At 38.2% G+C, this 18,313-nt stretch overlaps 1 protein-coding gene across 3 annotated transcripts in view; it reads left to right on the forward strand.

The window, feature by feature from the left end:
* The window catches only part of LOC149564648 (ARM repeat superfamily protein), a 311,869-nt gene that overhangs the window by 106,624 nt on the left and 186,932 nt on the right, over positions 1-18,313 (forward strand). The window lies entirely within an intron of this gene.

Raw genomic sequence — 18,313 nt, forward strand, 5'->3', positions numbered from 1 at the left:
TTGTTCAAAGAATATCTTCTCTATGTTTGTATGACTAGATTGTATGTCCACTTGCACAGATGAACCAGACTATTCACTTTGTTAGTTTGAAATCTTATTTTGTCTTGCTCTGTTATTGCAGAAATTATAAGGCCCCTGTCACATGCTCAAACATAAATGCTTAGCCTGTTTTTTAATTTCTGATTTTAGTGTTTTGACATTTTGTCAAACACTTTTCCCTCTATCCGGCTGTTCCAAATTCCCTATAAGACCTCCACAGGATGGCAGGACTTATACCTTTGATATCATTGAAATAACCACCGTTTTTTTTGTTTTTTGAGGAGACTTGTAGATTACTAAGTATTATCAATTAGAGTGTTATTTTCAACATGGCATTTTGACAAACACTAAGCAAACATACAGCGATAAATATGCAAAGTCTAGAACCTCCTTATTTGTTGATAAAATATTGATTTTGCAATAGAAATGTTTACATACAATTGCCTTATAGGCTGCAACAAATATTTAGAGTGATATTTAACAATTACAATGCCTAAAATGAGTAGTGTGATGGAAGGAACCTGGAAGTAGTGATCTGCAGATGAAATGACAGCGTCCCAACTTTTTAATCGGCAAGAGTGGGCAAGAAAACTCAATGCAACACTGTTTATGCACTGTAACAGCATTGTTCATGACACTGTAGCAATTTCACTATTCACACACACTGTAGCAAAACATTGTTCACGTGCACTATAGCAAAAACACTATTTACGCACACTGTAGCAAAATCACTATTCATAGGCACTGTAGCAAAAACACTATTCACACGCACTGTAGCAAAAACATTATTCACAACTGCATAACTTGAACTTCAAAGCTCTTAAATCATGTGTAAAATTACCATTAAATCCCATTGTGTTTCCTGAATGAATGTCGTCCAAGCTCAACAACTAGATTTCCTAGAAATCCAATAGCATAATAATAATATCATCCAAGCATACCCCAACTCATTCTAGCCAGGAGAATATAAAGTCCTCCAAGAAGTCGACTTCATTTGCATAAGCAATGTGGGATAAATGAAAAACACTTTTTTAAAACAAATTTATAATAAAGTGACTTAATTAATAAGTCTTTTATTTAATTATCACTTTATAATAAATTAAATTAACTTCGGCATTAAAAATCATATAAGAGTTCGACTCAGAATACCATGTATGATAGCTCGTCGGAAAGAGCTCAACCAAATCTATCGAGCTGAACACTTGAAATTCCCATATCACTTGACTCCCATTGACTTACTAAAAAATAGTAATTCCTGAAAATACTGCCAATTGAGCTCCCTCATCACTTCATTAGCCTACAGGAGCTCCTATCATAGGCTAATCTATTGACCCTGATGGTCATGTTAAGTAGGGTACATTATAGTTAGTTTATCAAAAATATTTATGATAGTCTTGGACAATCCATTCAAAACATATGCTAAAATATTTCTTACATGATAACAATATAGTCTTAGTCTTCAATTGTTATAAAACATTTTTGTTGTTTATAAAAAATAATTTGCCAAGTTAAATTTTAATAGCTTTTTTTATTTTTAATAAGTATGAATAAATGTGTAAATTATTTATATATATATTTTTAAATGAGTATTATATTATTTAATTTTAATAAACAATTTATATGACTATATTATTTAATAATATAAATAATTCGAAATCGATTGGGGGATTTAATGTAATGTAGGATTCGTGAGTTATTTCAAGGCTAATTATTTTTCCGCCTTACGATATTGATGTAATTATCATGCGAATTCTCTTGTGTGAAATCTCAACAACAATTGAAACAATAACAAATGCTTATAAACATAGTAAGGCGCTAACTGGAATATCAAAACACCAGAGATTATTTTGATATATTTTCAGTAAATATGTATTTCAAGTATGTATGCAGTAACAATTTGAGTAACTGTATGCAATGCAATATAACTTTTTGTGAGGATAGTCAAAACAAAAGAGAGCACCTGGTAATATGATAACTTTGAGCACATGAAATCATAAGCCGATAAGTTTTCATGTAGATCCAACTTCACAATACTCCTATAAGATGACGTACACTTACTACTAGTCCAACCCAAACCACAATGCTAAGTCTGTCTCAAATCTTCCTTCTTCCAGCTCGTTGTGAGTTCTAAGGATGTCATTTCACCCACGTGCAACTTCAACACTTCATATATGTAATGCCCAATGATACCAAGTTGGCTTCTGCCACCATCAAAACCACTATACCTAATTTGATTTTTTGGTAATTATGAATTGGGGTTAAACTCCTTGTTACAGATATGCTTTTTGATTGAGGATGATTTCCTTCAAAATTTCAAGCATGGAATCCTGCTCTCTTAAAGCACAGGTATGAATTTTCAGAAATGGACAAAACTCTAGTGTGGTCTACATCCAGCCACAAGTTCCTATGGGTATTCATCCTTAGGAATGTTTTGCAAATCTCAAGACAGTAATCAAAATGTTGTTCTAGTTCTTCTTCTAAACATCATAACTTTTCCTTTCCACACCCTGCCACTATAAACATGCAGAGGAGGTGTTATTTGTAGAGACGGTAACGATTTTTATTGGTAGAATTCACAAGGATTGGTACATTGACAGAGATAATAATAGCCTTGTCATTCCTAGTGTAGCATGCTAGCAATAGAATGAGATAATTGCAGCCACATCACCAAGAAACCCCAAGGTCACACCAGTCAAATAAAGAGGCATAATACAGTATGCATGATTAAAATATCAGTAGGTGCTCAAGACAAAAATGCTAGCAACTTCCAAATTATGTCTGTTGTAGGCATTCCTGTGGAGTTTAATAGCCTAGCCTACTGGGAAGCAAAGGAAATAGGCTAAGGGTTGTAATTGGGAATTACACCTAGGCGGGGGACATGACAATCCTTCCTTTTCAGGATTGCTTGCCCTTAAGCAATTCTATAGCTGGATGCTGAAGTATGTGCTCGCCTTCCCAAGTCGTATCTTCAATAGGCAAATCTTTCTAGCACACAAAGTACTCCCTGATAGATCTGTTCCATAGTTTTCTCTCCCTTATGTCCGACACCTTAGTTGATACCAACTCCAATTTCCCTTACTCATCAATTGGAGGCAGTTAGTGGGAGCTTTGAACATGCTGAACGTGCTGACCAATAGCCTTCTTGAGGCATTAGACATGGAAAACATTGTGAATCATGTTGTCATTTGGTAATTCCAACTCATATGCTACCTCTCTAACTCTCCTCAACACCTTGTAGGGTCCTTAAAATCTGGGTTTGAGCTTCTCTGGACCACACTTTTGTAACGGACTCTGCCTATAGTTCTGAAGATGTAGGAACCACATATCTCCAACCTCAAAAGATCTCTCAGTCCTATGATGATCATGCTGGTTTTGAGCTCTCTTTATATTCTCCTTGAGAGCTGTAAGGATATCCTATCCTTGTAACCAGTCCTTTGCCAAGAGATTCCTGCTATCTACTAAGGCCAAATCTACGAAAGACAATGGGTCATAACCATATTGCACTCTAAAAGGTGAGTTATAGCAATACTTGACCCAAGCTTGCTATTGTTGAGAAATGTAGTTGTAGAGATATCCTTCTACCCACTTATTCACTATATCTGTGTACCCATTGTCTAACGGTGGTAATTGGTGTTTGGACTCAGTTCTATCCCAACTAATATAAATAACCCTTGCCAAAGTGTATTGAGGAACTTGTTGTCCCTATCATTGTGTTGCCCTTGTATTTACCTTGCCCAAATTTCAAAAGTTCCATCATTTGGGTCAAAAGAAAGAAAAGAGTAGCAAATTTCAAATTTTATAATGGTCCTCCATTCATATAATATTGGGTATTGTCATGTTTCTAAATCCTCCAACTCCCTCCTAGCTTTGTTTTGCTCTTCAAATTTATGGAATAGAAGTTGTGAGTCAAAAGTTATACTTATCTGAACTTGGAACAATAATTTTCAATTATTTAAAATTTAAATTCAATTTTTGAATTTTAGAATCTCAACTTTAAATAAGTTATGAATTTGGATATTAACTCGAACAGGTTTGGGCAGGAGATTTTTAGCAAGAAAGCTTAAGGAAAAGTTTAAAGTCCTAACTAAAAGGTTAAGGCCTTTACTAAAGGATGTTAATGGTTAGGATTTTGGTTAAAAAGTTGAAAATTTAAATTCACAACTTTTCCAAAGAGGTTGCCCTAATCCTAACCTTTCACAAATTAGAAAGTTAGAATTCTAGCTTTTCCAAAAAGTTTACCCTAATCCTAACCTTATGAGATTTCAAAATAAAAACCTCTAACCCCAAACCTTAACCATTGTTTTCCCTCTAGATTTCAAAATAAAAACCTCCAACCCCAAACCTTAACCATTGTTTTCCCTCTAGGGTTAAAAGAGATTACTTGCATACATACGTAAAGTACCCAACAATGGATAGAAAGGTAATATAAGAACACTGCATTCATTAACTCATTGCTATATACAACTTTCTGCATACTAGTCAGTTACATCAGGAGAGAAGAGAATACGTAGTGTTAGAGGGATGTGAGGTGAATTGTTGCATTCGTATAACTTCCTCGGACGGACCAACGGTCTAACTACCCATTTTCCCAACAACATCATCTCCCCCCCCAAAGAAAAGTCGTCTCTTAACAACTTAAAGTTGACAAAATAGGAGACAATTGTACAAATATGTCAGAAAACAAGACTAAGGGGGAGGTTGCGTCCCTAGGGGTGTTCAGCAACCGGCGCAATGCGTAGATCTGCTCCGTGTAGATGCACAAATCCTTTTGAATCCTCGTGTTGACCTTTACAGCCTCCTTCAGCAAAAGTGCTGCCTCCATGCCCTGAGCTACCCTCTACATACAAGCTTCTTTAGCCTCTTCTTCCCCCTTCTCCACCAACTTCTCATCCCGTAAGAGCGCTGCTTGCTCTGTTGCCCAAGCTGCCTGTTGACTAGCCAAATTTGTAGCTAGCTTCTCTTGAGCCTTTTCCTCAACTTCTTTGGACCTCTCAGCCACCACTTTGTTCGCCTCCGCACGTCGCTGAGCATAGTAGGCGTCCTTTTATGTCACTAATATCTCAAGTGCGAGCCTCTCCATGGTGTTGTAACTGGTCCCAACTCATGTTTAATAGCCTAGTCAACCAACATCTCTGGCATCTCTAATGTTGGCTACCCTCTTGCCTAAAAGAAGAGTGGAACTATTTAGGGCATGTCCACCTCATGTAGGCCCGGATCAGTTGTAGTTCTCGTGTCCTGGTCAAGGCATGCTGTCTAATCATCCATCCTCTTTCCAACACATTCTTCAAAGCTCTGATGTATGCCCTAGATCTCCTCATCCGACCTATAGGAGAAGCTCTCCTCATTATCCTCCTACCGAATCTCCTAGTCTGAATCAATCTCCATGCCTCCTCTCGCAGCAACTTCCACTTCCGGTGCAACCTACTCACCAGGTGCATCTTGGATAGTGGACTCTCCTCCTGCGGTGCTGGTGCTGATGCTTTGCTCAAACCCTCTTCCCCTCGCGGGGACTCAATGGAGGGGCCGAAGTCAGCAGGAGTGAGTCGGAACTACTGTCTTAGGATTACACTAGCTCCATTCATCACTTCAACAACCTCAACCTCTGGTTTTGCTAGTTGGGCCATACCCATGGGTTTGACCAACAAGGATGAAGCTATAGTAATGACAGCCTCTGTGCCAATCACCTCAAGTCGAACTTGAGGCTCTAGTAATTCACTCTCATATGGCTTTGGTGCTTGGTGCATCTCCACGAGGCCTTCGGCTAGAACTATAACTACTAGATATGGGGTGATTGAATTGACAGGAATGTCCACGACTTGAGTTCCCTTAGGGGTGGCTTGCTGGGATGGCCCCATCTGGGCAGATACTACTGTGGTCTCTATCATGGCCGTGTGTGGTCTCATAACAAGTGACACATGCCTCTAGCCGAATGGTGGAATAGGTGGCATGGGAGTGGTGGCTATGAAATGCACCGAAGTAGGCAATTGAGGAGTGAAAAGTGTCCTAGGTGGGGACCCCGCATTTGTCTCATTAGTCCCAACCTCGGTTGTGGAAGTAGTATCTCCCTCTGAAACAGTCTCACCACTCTCCGTGGTATCCTCTCGATCGCTATTTAGTGTCGCCATAGGCATCTAATTCCTACATCACCCTCTTCTGGCCAGCCATTATGCCACCTGTGTCCAAATGTCGCCAGTAGAATATGGGAGGCTCATCCTTGGCTAGCTTGCCTTTCGGTGGAACCTCTAGCACATCTTCTGAAATCTAATGGAGTGCGGCCTCCAAAAATAATCCAATCACTTGGTGTAGCATGTAGAAAGTTCGATGCTACAATGTCATGAACTCTTCCATACGTTCCACCAAGACCGATTCCTAACCATAGACCAATCCGTTCATAATCCCATTCATGAAAGCTATCTGAGGTAGAGCAAGGTCAGAAGCCCTGGTTGCTCCGGTCAGTTGACTCTTCATGACATTTTCATGGTATAACGCCACGACCTTGGTATCATGCCATGACCTTTCCCTGATAAAATCCCGTGGCATTCCTCAACTTTTGGTGCCTTTTAGGAGCGAGTTGAATTCTTTTGGTGTGAGGTCATGACCAACAAACTTAATCCAATGCTCTTTCCTATCCTGTGGAATCTTATGATTTTTTGTTACCACTTTATGTCTGCCTTGGCTTGGAATCCCGAATATTCTCGTAAAATCATGAGGTTTCAATGAAACCGTAATGGTATGTTCCTATACTCAAAGGAACTCTGCCGCCTATACCTGTCATATGATTCAATCATGGTACACAACACCTGCTCAAATAGCCGAATAGAAAAGATAGGCATTTGGATTGCCCAGTGTACTTGTGTGCAGACTAGTAGTTGCTTGACGAGGTTTGCCTTTGTAGTCTCTTGGCACCATCTCCGACATTCAATGCCGTTCAAACCTTTGAACTGTACAATGAGATGAGAAATGTTTGCCTTCTGTGATGACCACTGCACTTTAGGATGCACCTTCTACTTCTTGCTATTGATGCCCATGGCCCTACAACACAAACTCCTCAGGGCAAAACTCTTGCATTCTTGTTCATCTCGGAACTATTCTCCTTCAACTTATCCTTCCATTGTCATCTTCTCCTTGCGGATTGCATACTTTAAACTGATTAACCGTTTCTTGTTTGTGCGTCACAACAAAATTGGGGTGATTCTTGTAGCATCCAACTCCTAACCATGGTAGTCCGTACGTGGCCCTTGTCTATTGTCCTTCTTCCTTTGCCGTATTTGTCTCCTGGCTTGTCTTGCTTCGCCACGACGATGACTAGTATTGCCAATGTGTTCTTCTGTGGTAAGTCTTTTTCTCACTCCGCCCATGGCATGGTTTTTTTTCTACACCTCCCACATGTCTTTTCTCTTACATTTCCCGCTGTAGATGAGCTTAAGACACTTGTGCCTGTTGGACACTTTGTGTTTGCGGGACATGTCGTGTCTGCGGAACACTTTTTTTCTTTTAAAATTTTTGTGGCTAGTGGACCTTGTTGGTTCGCCTAGCTTCCTTCATACAATTGGTGGTAGGTTTTCAACTTCGATCTGTTGATCGCATCTGAAATCTCCATGCCATCAAGTGTCCACAACTTTATCAATCCATTGGCTGCCATTTCTCAGACTTTATACGGACCTAGCCATTTCACCTTAAACATCCCAGGCTTGATTTCATTTCGCCCATTAAATTTCAACACTAACTGTCTAGGTGTAAATTGCATTCATCAGAGATATTTGTCGTGCCACACCATTGTCTGCTATTGTGCCACATCCGTCGCCCATTGTGCCATGGCTCTTTTCTCATCGAGCTTATTTAAGTTATAAAGTCATTCCCTCAAGCTATCTATGTCGCCAAGCTTGTTATCAATGGCTATCCGTAGGCAGGGGAACATGAATTCGTCACGAACCATTGCCTATTGTCTGTACATCAAATGGAAAGGTGTTTGTCTCATGGTCACCTTGTATGAAGTCCTATAGGCTCACAATATCGACGGTAAACTCTCTTCCCAGTCTTCGCCTTCAACCCCACAAGACTTATAGATGATGCCTACTATGGTTTTATTAATCGCCTTTGCGTGATTGTTTGCCCAAGGATAGTATGGGCTTGAGAGTGTATGGAAAATTTTGAACTTTGTGGTCAATAGCTTAATAACACGATTCAAGAAATGTCCACCTTTGTCACTTGTTAATTGCAATGGTATGCCATATCTGGTTATGATCTGTTCATAAATGAATTTCATAGTACTTAGGGCTGAGTTGTCTGTCAGTGCATGCACTTCGACCCACTTTGTTAAATATTCTGCGGCAACTACAATATACCGACATCTGAGCGTGACTAGCCTTTAAAGGACTGATTTAGAGGTGAATTGACTGCAACATGTTGTATAATTACTCAAAGAGGTGATATCATATGCAATATAATGATGGTTAATACCATGTCAATTACTTTGATGAGAAGCTAAGGTTGCTGGGGAAAAGATATTAAGAAAAGAGAGAGTCGTTAGCAATTGAAGAAGCATGAGTACCACCGACCCTATCTACAGTTTCTATGTAAACTATCAACATCTAAAGTGTAAGATAGAGTTCTTTAAGGAGAGTCTCCAAAATTGCAATTAGTGAACACAAATACAATTCTCATGTAATATGCCGCTTTCTTCCAAACTCGTGCTAACCTTCGTGGGGATGCCACTTACAGTTGTTATGAGTTTGTGAGGATGCATTGGCTGGTGAAATATTTCAGCCTCATGGTATTTGTATTGTTGTAGAATGTGAAGAAAGTGGATCCAGTCGATGAAAGAACTGGTTGAAAGGATTTTAGAAATTGTCAAGCTGACATAATTGAATTTGTATAAGCCATATTCTGCAACCTTGTCCTTTGTCCATTGGAGGAGAAATGTGCTCAAAATGGGAAGCTCATGAGTCATTTGATAGAATGATTCAATTTATATAGCATAGAATCACAATGAATGCCATTTGAATGATGTTGTCTCAATGAATGAGGTGAAAGTGTAATGTCCTGACTATTAAGGTTAAATTGGGACAAATATTACATGCGAAATAAATGTCAAAATTAAACATTAACAAGTCTAAGTATACTATTCTACCCTCTATCTTAATCCCAAACCTTAAAGACATCTCTAGATCAGGCTTCCCAACCCTTAGTTATTCTATTGTTTCCTTTGGAGTGCACCCTTTAAGGTTCTTCTTGGAAGGGAAATCCCCTATCTAAGGCCTTATCACATATGCATATGTTGACATCATCAGAATATTTTTGCCATTATATTAAGCTTAGGCATGTTGGCTAGATGGAGATAATTCTCGCATACCAACATTATGGAGATTATATCCTTTAGGCAGTGTCAGCTAAATGGGAATTACACTGTAATGTCCCCCACTTAGCCAGTTTGGAGGTATGTTGTCGTTAGCCCATTCTTGTATGGTCCCGAGGGCTAACCAGGACTTCAAAAGGGATCCTAAGGTTATTTGGCCTAGTCAAATTTAATTATAGGCCAAACGGAGTTCGTTTGTTCGGTTTTCAGAAAGACTTACTATTTTTAGTAAGCCAATAGGGGGATGCAGTGCCTTCAATTTTCAGTGACAGGATGAGATGCGTTGTGTTGGGCTCTTTTTGATGAGCTATTATATGTGGGATTTCGAGTTTATTTGGTATATTATTTTAATGTTTGAAGTTACAACGGTAAAGTGACTATTTAAATTAAATATTATAATGTTTCATAAAGTCACTTTATAAAAATCAAGAGTCCCCCTTTTGAGTACATACATGGACTTTGTAAAAAGAAAAAAAAGGAAGTAATATTAAAAGTCATGTATTATCCCACATTGGCAAGATGGAAGCGTGGACCAAGTGAGGAAGGGATTAAAAGAAAGAGGATAGCTCTCATTTATTCATGCTTGGAAATATCAAAGAAATTGGAGAATTTTCTGAAAATTATATCTCAATAGTTTGAAGGACGAAATCCCTTCAAGTTGGAAATCTTGAGGCCATTGAAAGATATGGTCTTGAGATTCAACATAGTAGCAATTTGAAAAAGCAGATACGAAAAAGTAGTCCGAAAAAGCAAAACCGAAAAAGCAGGCTGAAAAAGCGGGTACGAAAAAGCAGTCCGAAAAAGCAGAACCGAAAAAGCAGGCCGAAAAAAGCAGTTCGAAAAAAGCAAAGCAGAAAGGGTAGCATTGAAGGAAATTATTACAGCGATCTACAACCAGGTTCTTTTGTTAGTATTGCTTTTTTAGGGTGTTATAAGCTTTCAGCTGTAAGTGTGCATTATACCAGCATTATCATTTTGTAATCCATGTAAATGCCAAAGTCTTGGCTATATTTCATGAGCATTGTAATTTTCATTGCAATTAAGAAGATAATAGTTGCTGGTGTCATTTAAGCAATTTAATATCATTATTTATCAGCTAGTTAGTTTGCATACCAACTGTTTGTAAAAATGCCAGTTGGCTGTAAGTGTTCATTTCTCATGCTTAGATCATATATATGCATTGAATATTGTCAAAATTAGTAGCACACTCATGTTAGGTCATTGTGTAGTCAATTGTAGTCTTCTAGCACAAGATTCTCATTGATGCAAATTGAAGAAAAAGTCATTTGAAGCCAGCTGAAATACTATATCAGTCATACGTCCCTTGCATGTGAATTGTTTGATGAAATTCCTTGAGCTTTCATCAGCATTTTTGAGAGCAGATTTGAGGAGGGTTATTACATACATCCATCTCTAATATCAACACATCAATCTCTACTGTGTCATCCAAATGGGTAATTACAGCCATCTCTAATAGTAGCCATAAGAGTTTGTATACTAATCCATCGTGTAAGTCAAATGAAGTTATACCCATATTTGATACTAATACTAAAGGCCCGTTTATTTCACGGAATTAGCAAAACTGGTTTTTTTTTCATATCTTGAATTTGTTAAAGTCAGGTTTTGTTTTTCGAAATCAGATTTTGGGAAACTAGTTGGTCTCGCTTGTTTTGCCTAAATGATGAGTGGAAAGATACATCATGTGCATTTGGTTTGTGAAATTAAAATAAGAATTGGTTCTGCATATGTAAAATTTTCTCCTAGATTGGCAACTTGTATTTCTTCCATTCCTTCTGATCTCCTCGCCACATTTGAGTTTACAATTCTTGCTTCACTTTTCTGAATACAAATAATCATCATACCGATTATAAGTATCACAAGCCCAACAATGCTGCCTCCATCAATGGTGGCAAGATTTTTTTAAAACTCCATCTCTTTTCTTCTTAATCTCCCCTGAAACTACTAGACCACTATTTGTAGTGTTGAAGTTCTTGGGCCAGATTGAATGGGTGCGCTCACTACTATTTCTATAAAAATAACTGCAAGACCTTTCCTTGTGCTGATTGGGAACATTGAAGAAGGAATTATTTGATGTTTTTGAGATGGGATTCAAGTTCTAATCCACAAACCCATTGAAAGAATTCTCCCTCAAGTCCAAGTGCACCAAAAACTTCATCTTTGACATACCTTGGGATAGATGCCCGCAAACTGATTGAAAACCAACTACAATGTACTGAGCCTTTGCTAGCTTGGCCAATTCAATTGGAAAGCTTGTGGAAAATGCATTGAAAGACAAACATTTTTTGCGGGCTCCTCAAGTTCTTCACTGAACTAGGAAGAGGGCCGCTGAAATTGTTGGCCGCTAGATTCAAGGTCACCAAATTGGTGAAATTGAAGACACCCGTCATAAACCCCCCCATGAAATTGTTGTGTAATAAATCCAAATAAGTGATTTGAGAAAGCCTAGAGAGTTGTGGCGGAATGGGGCCAATGAGATTGTTGCGAGACGATCTGAGGGTACGAAGCATTTCAAGGCTAGAAATCCATTGCGGGATTCGACCCTGTAACGTCGTGTTCCTCAAATTGTAGTTGGCTTTCCTTACAACGCACTTGAAAAATTAAGACATTCTAATTTTTTTCCAATACTCAAATATTCCACCCATGTAGATGCCCCCTCATTTTGGGGCGAAATTAGAGTTCCAAAATTCTAATTCACTTTATCATTTTAGATACAAATGACAAATTTGACAAAATCAGGTCATCACTATCCCAATTCCGGTCCAATTCTGCAAAACAAACGAGCCCTAATAGTTTGAGATATTCCCTTCATAAATAATTTATTAATCTTTAATGAATTATTTAATTATTTTTAATAAATAAATAAATAAATAATCCTTTTTACACTTCACATTTATAAATTCATATGATAAATAATAATCCATCATTATATAAATGTGTGTATGTCAATTTTGGTGTTGTTGTATACCAAAACTGTTCATTATTAGCTGCAAGTCGACCAGAGTTTCTTGGCATCCCATTCACCCTCCAAGTTGGAAAGATCCGTGATGGATCTCTTCTGCTGATTTGCTGTAATTTTATTTTTTTAAATTTGTTTTCCCTGTTTATTAAAATTTTTCTTGTAGAGCTAGACAGAAATTGTAGAAGGGTTTGATTGTTTTTTATTTTTGATGATTTTCAATATGTAATAACAGAAGTACAATAACATGCAACAGTTCTGAAAATGTATTCCAAATACATTTAAAGCAAAGTCGCTATAGGCAGATTTTTTGAATATACTCCTAATATGTAACCAAATGAAGATTTACAATAATATTTATATGATTACAACCAAGGATAAAGCCAACCTGAAGGTGTGAAGGAGAAATATAAGCCCAGAAGAAAGCTACAGCCAGATTCTAGCTCTCAAATGCTGCACGTGGGAAAGAATATGGCTGTCGGGCGTGGCTGTACAACTGCAAAGTGCCCACATGTGGATAAAATGCCCAAACCCTAGCTAAATCTCTGACTCAATACTATGTTCCTCGGAAGAAACAATGCACAATCTTCGAGTTGCTTCTAACTGCTAAGAATCCAAACCACTGTTTTGGGGGCTACGTCCCAAATAGGCAAAGCAAGAGGGTTTGGTGTCCCAACTGCTGAAAGCTCAATTAGAGCCCAAAACCCAAATCCAAAAATGTAATATGTCAATAATGCCTTAGAACTTTGTCTTTACCTCCTTGTAACTCACCATACTTAGCTCGAACCATAAAAGTGTCTCCATGTGGCATTGGGTTATAAAATAATATATTTCTCATTTTTTAAGTGGTCAAGTATCTAGAAATTGACCTTTTTCCCAATAGAAAGAAATCCGTTCATCGAAATGCTTTGAGTCAAAAGAGAAATATTTAGAAAAGTTAAAGACCTTTCTAACAAGCTATTACACCAAGGGATATTCATCCAGATGAGGCCAAAATACCCATTATTACTCCAAAATGGCTATAACTTAGCCTTATTTAAATTATTAAAATGCTAACTTAGGAGAATATTTAAATATATTTAAATATTTCCCAAATAGTGAACTGATAGCCAAAACACCTCTACAAGGTCAAACTGAACTCGTCACCACCTGTGACTGATGCCAGAAAATCTAAAATAACTGACAGTCTCATCCTTGAAAAATAGGGATACTCCTAAAAAATAGGAATGTCTTCGAATCTCCCGAAATTGAAAAAATAGGAATGTCTTCGAATCTCTCAAAACTGAAACCATAGAATGATCTCATAGAGACTCAAGAATGTAACCCATCTCCACCTCCTAAAATGTAGGAAACTCCAGCTACAATTAAGGAACTGCTCTCAACTGCTCTCCTACTAGTGGAAACTCTAGATCCGAACACTGTGTACCCTCACTGAGTCCCTAAACACCACTGCCAGCCTACGAGACTCTAATGATAGGCCAACTTTATCGTCTCTGATATCCACTCTAGAAAGGGGACATGACAATCTTCCCTTCTCGTAGATTGCTTGTCCACAAGCAATGAACAACTCCTGTTGTGCCACTCTAATATACACTCCTGGGTGTGTGAAATAAAGCAACACATCAAGGATCGCTCAATCAAATGCACTGCATAGGATAATACTAGGATCCCACACTGAATGAGAGTGTTCCTACAACCAAGGTGGTATCATACTGGAATCCTTGTGAGACAAGGCGTCAAACAAAACAACACCTGGATTCCAACACCATCTGAACCAACACCCATCAATCAGGTATAAACAAGGATAACTAGAAACCTCTATCATGCCATATCTCTCCGCAACCACTGTGATACCACCACGAAAGTAATAATCGTCCAAAGCATCATGTCTGCTAATACCCACATCATCCTATAACCATGATCCTGGATGAAGTCTCTATGATATAGATGTGATAGCCCATGTCGGAAACTACTTGACATAATGCTAGATCATTTGCTGGTCCCACCAACCAATCCTCCCAAACTGTTGAGTCAGGTGCCTGTAGTCAATAACTCTATCCTCTGAAGATGGGAGCGCACTATCGCAACACGAATAGTATAAGTCCTGCTTCAATATCCCCATAGCCTTATGAAGAGCATGGAAATCTGCCATGGAAAATCCTCCACTACCCTGCTCATCAGTCATAAGAGCACTCCAACTAAGTGTAGATAACATCTGTCGAGTGACATCAAAGTGCTCAACCGCTATGTCTACCCTTCTGTCATCAACCTTGAGTTGTCTAATCAAGCGATGACGAGTCTGAAAATGATAGTTCTCAGGCACGTGTACTACCTTTGAATTTGCGCTATGGTAGGATACTGTGTCGGAGTCATGTACATCGCTGTAAGGAGTATCCAGTATGCATTCACTAATGCATGTATCCTCATTTATAGTACTGCAACTTTGTACCTCTGAGACCACCTCCTCAGTGAATGATGAAACTGCTGTCACCACACTATGCTCACTCTCATCAACGCCCCATGTGTCTGCACATAGAACCGAATCACGATCTTGGGATTCAGTGTCACTATGAGTACACACTACTCTTATTCTAGGGTATGGTCAAGAAATTAGACTCATCATGACATGAAGTCTCATCACCCAATGCCTTTGAAATAACTATGTCTGGATTACTCTCTTGTGCAAACTCATCAAAATAATCTTGATCCTCTGTATTACTTGTTGTTGCATCCAAATCAATGCTGGCCTCTTCTTCCGTTGGAAGAAATAAAGATCTAATGGATGATTCCCTTTGTTTCCTTGCATCATCTATCTGATTATGGCATTCTTTGACTCTTTGGAGACTTGTCTTGCTTTGGCAGCAAGTATCTTTGCTTGCATAGCTCTATCAAACCAATATTTATTCAACCTTTGACAATGTTTTATATCATCTACCCCAAAGTACACAAAATCAGGCTTATGATGACTTGTACCATTCCCATCATCACATCCCATGCTTGCACTACGTGTACCTTCAAATATAGAATACAAATCATTGTTCTCTTCTTGACCAAAGGATGCTACATCTTGAGGTAACAAAGTTGTGTCAGTGCTGTTATGAACTTCAGAATTATTATAATGTGTTCTAGTTATATTTTTGATCCCTTTAATTGTATTATCATAGAAAGCCTCATGGGCACCACTTGCATACGAGCCTTCATGACTATTCCCAAGTGAAAGAGTTACCATATTACAAGAAGGAGGGTGTAAGCTATCGCTGCCCCAAATCAGAGTTGTGGGAGCCTCCTCCATGCTTCCATTCCAATCATCAAACAACACCCCATCTTGATTCTTCACATGCTTAGATAGAAGTGGCTTAAAGAAGTCTTCAACTTGGCTTCTATGAGATTCAAAATCAGATTGCCTGCATACTAAACTTGTCATCCCATTCTTAAGTTGAATACCATCATCAACATCATTACCTCCATTTGAAATAGATGTTACCTAATGATTTGAACTGCTGTTGCAAATTTCAGAATAGGCCTCACACCTTGGTGTTACATTTCCAACATCTCTAATGGTTTGTCCCCTGATTGTAATCTCTTCTAATTTGTGACCAATGGCTTCTTTATTATCATTTAATATTTCTTTCTCTTTTTGCTGCAAAAAGGAGCTTGCAGATACCCAGTTATCATCTGCTTCAGGTACACCTATAAATTCTGTAAAGGAAAAGAGGTTGTGTATCTCCTTAGGAAGAGAACAATATTGATGGTAGCTACTCATAACTGCAACATTGAATGTCTTGGCAAGAGGCATCTTACTTGTGCTTGTTAACGAAGATGGAACCTTAAAGCACCCATTTTATTTCTAGCCATGGTATTGGCGTGTAACTAAACTGATTTCTTTTCCAACAGGCTGGCAGGGTCTAGGCTTTGATACCATTGAAAGATCCCTGATAGATCTTTTCTGCTGATCTGCTATAATTTTATATTTTAAAATTTGTTTTCCTTGTTTATTAAATTTTTTCTTGCAGAGCTAGATAGAAGTTGTAGAAGGGTTTGATTGTTTTTTATTTTTGATGATTTTCAATATGTAATAACAGAAGTACAATAACATGAAACAGTTCTGAAAATGTATTCCAAATACATTTAAAGCAAAGTCGCTACAGGCAGATTTTTTGAATATACGCCTAATATGTAACCAAATGAAGATTTACAATAATATCCAGATGATTACAACCAAGGATAAAGCCAACCTGAAGGCGTGAAGGAGAAATATAAGCCCAAAAGAAAGCTACGACAAGATTCCAGCTCTCAAATGTTGCACGTGGGAAAGAATATGGCTGCCAGGTGCGGCCGTACAATTGCAAAGTGCCCACACGTGGATAAAATGCCCAAACCCCAGCTGAATCTCTGACTCAATACTGCATTCCCCAGAAGAAACAATGCACAATCTCCAAGTTGCTTCTGACTGCTAAGAATCCAAACCATTGTTTTGGGGGCTATGTCCCAAATAGGCAAAGCAATAGGGTTTGGCATCCCAAGTGCTGAAAGCTCAATTAGAGCCCAAAACCCAAATCAAAAAATGTAATATGTCAATACTGCCTTAGAACTTTGTCTTTACCTTCTTATAACCCACCATACTTAGCTCGAATCCTAAAAGTGTCTCCATGTGGCATTGGGTTATAAAATAATATATTTCTCATTTTTTAAGTGGTCAAGTATCCAAAAATTGACCTTTTTCCCAATAGAAAGAAATCCGTTCATCGAAATGCTTTGAGTCAAAAGAGAAATATTTAGAAAAGTTCAAGACCTTTCCAACAACTATTACACCAAGGGATATTCATGCAGATGAGGCCAAAAAATCCCTTAATACTCCAAAATGGCTATAACTTAGCCTTATTTAAATTATTAAAATGCTAACTTAGGAGAATATTTAAATATATTAAAATATTTCCCAAATAGTGAACTGATAGCCAAAACACCTCTACAAGGTGAAACTGAACTCGTCACCACATGTGACTGATGTCGGAAAATCTGAAATAACTGACAGTCTCATCCCTCAAAAATAGGGATACTCCTAAAAAATAGGAATGTCTTCGAATCTCCCGAAACTGAAACCATAGAATGATCTCGTAGAGACTCAAGAATGTAACCCATCTCCACCTCCTAAAATGTAGGAAACTCCTTCTACAATTAAGGAATTGCTCTCAACTGCTCTCCTACTATTTGAAACTCCAGATCCGAACACTGTGTACCTTGACTGAGTCCCTAAACACCACTGCCAGCCTACAAGACTCTAATGATAGGCCATTTCTATCATCTCTGATGTCCACTCTAGAAAGGGGACATGATAAAGTTTGTTGGATACTGTGGTTTTGGAGGACAATTGGTTGCTGATTTTGGGTGTCTATAGGCCAGCATTTATTTTCACCTTTGGCGGCTAGAGTTTGGAGAATGATTAAGGCATTTGGCTGCAAGTATTAGGCATCACTGTTGGGCATCCATCAAGGCTGTGACTTCCGGTTTTAATAGCAGCTTTTGGTCAAAGCGAGGCAGCATTCATTTTCTGCTGGTAACACTGTCATAAGCTGGGAGTGAAAGAAGTTGGCATGAGCATTGCAGACTGATGCAATAAATTATATTCAATGCCTACACGTATCCAGGTTTCATAGTTTATTCATTTGCCTTGAATATTGTATGTAATAATAACCTCTATTGGAATTGCAATTGGAATTCTACAGTGGCAACCATATTAGTTCTTATATTTCATGTTAAATGTTTCAGCATTTATTTTGAAAAATACAAAATTTCATATATACCAAAAAAGCACAAAAATTGGAAAAGACAAAACAAAAGAACTGCGTTCTTCAGCATTGCTTAGTGTGAGCCAGCAGGGCTCTTACACTTTCGATCCCTTGGACTGCCTTTAGTTGCCAATAAGAAATCATATATTGATTGCT

The sequence above is a fragment of the Cupressus sempervirens genome, chromosome 3 (assembly GCF_028749045.1).
Source record: "Cupressus sempervirens isolate cs-2001-9-10 chromosome 3, ASM2874904v1, whole genome shotgun sequence".
Lineage (NCBI taxonomy): Eukaryota > Viridiplantae > Streptophyta > Pinopsida > Cupressales > Cupressaceae > Cupressus > Cupressus sempervirens.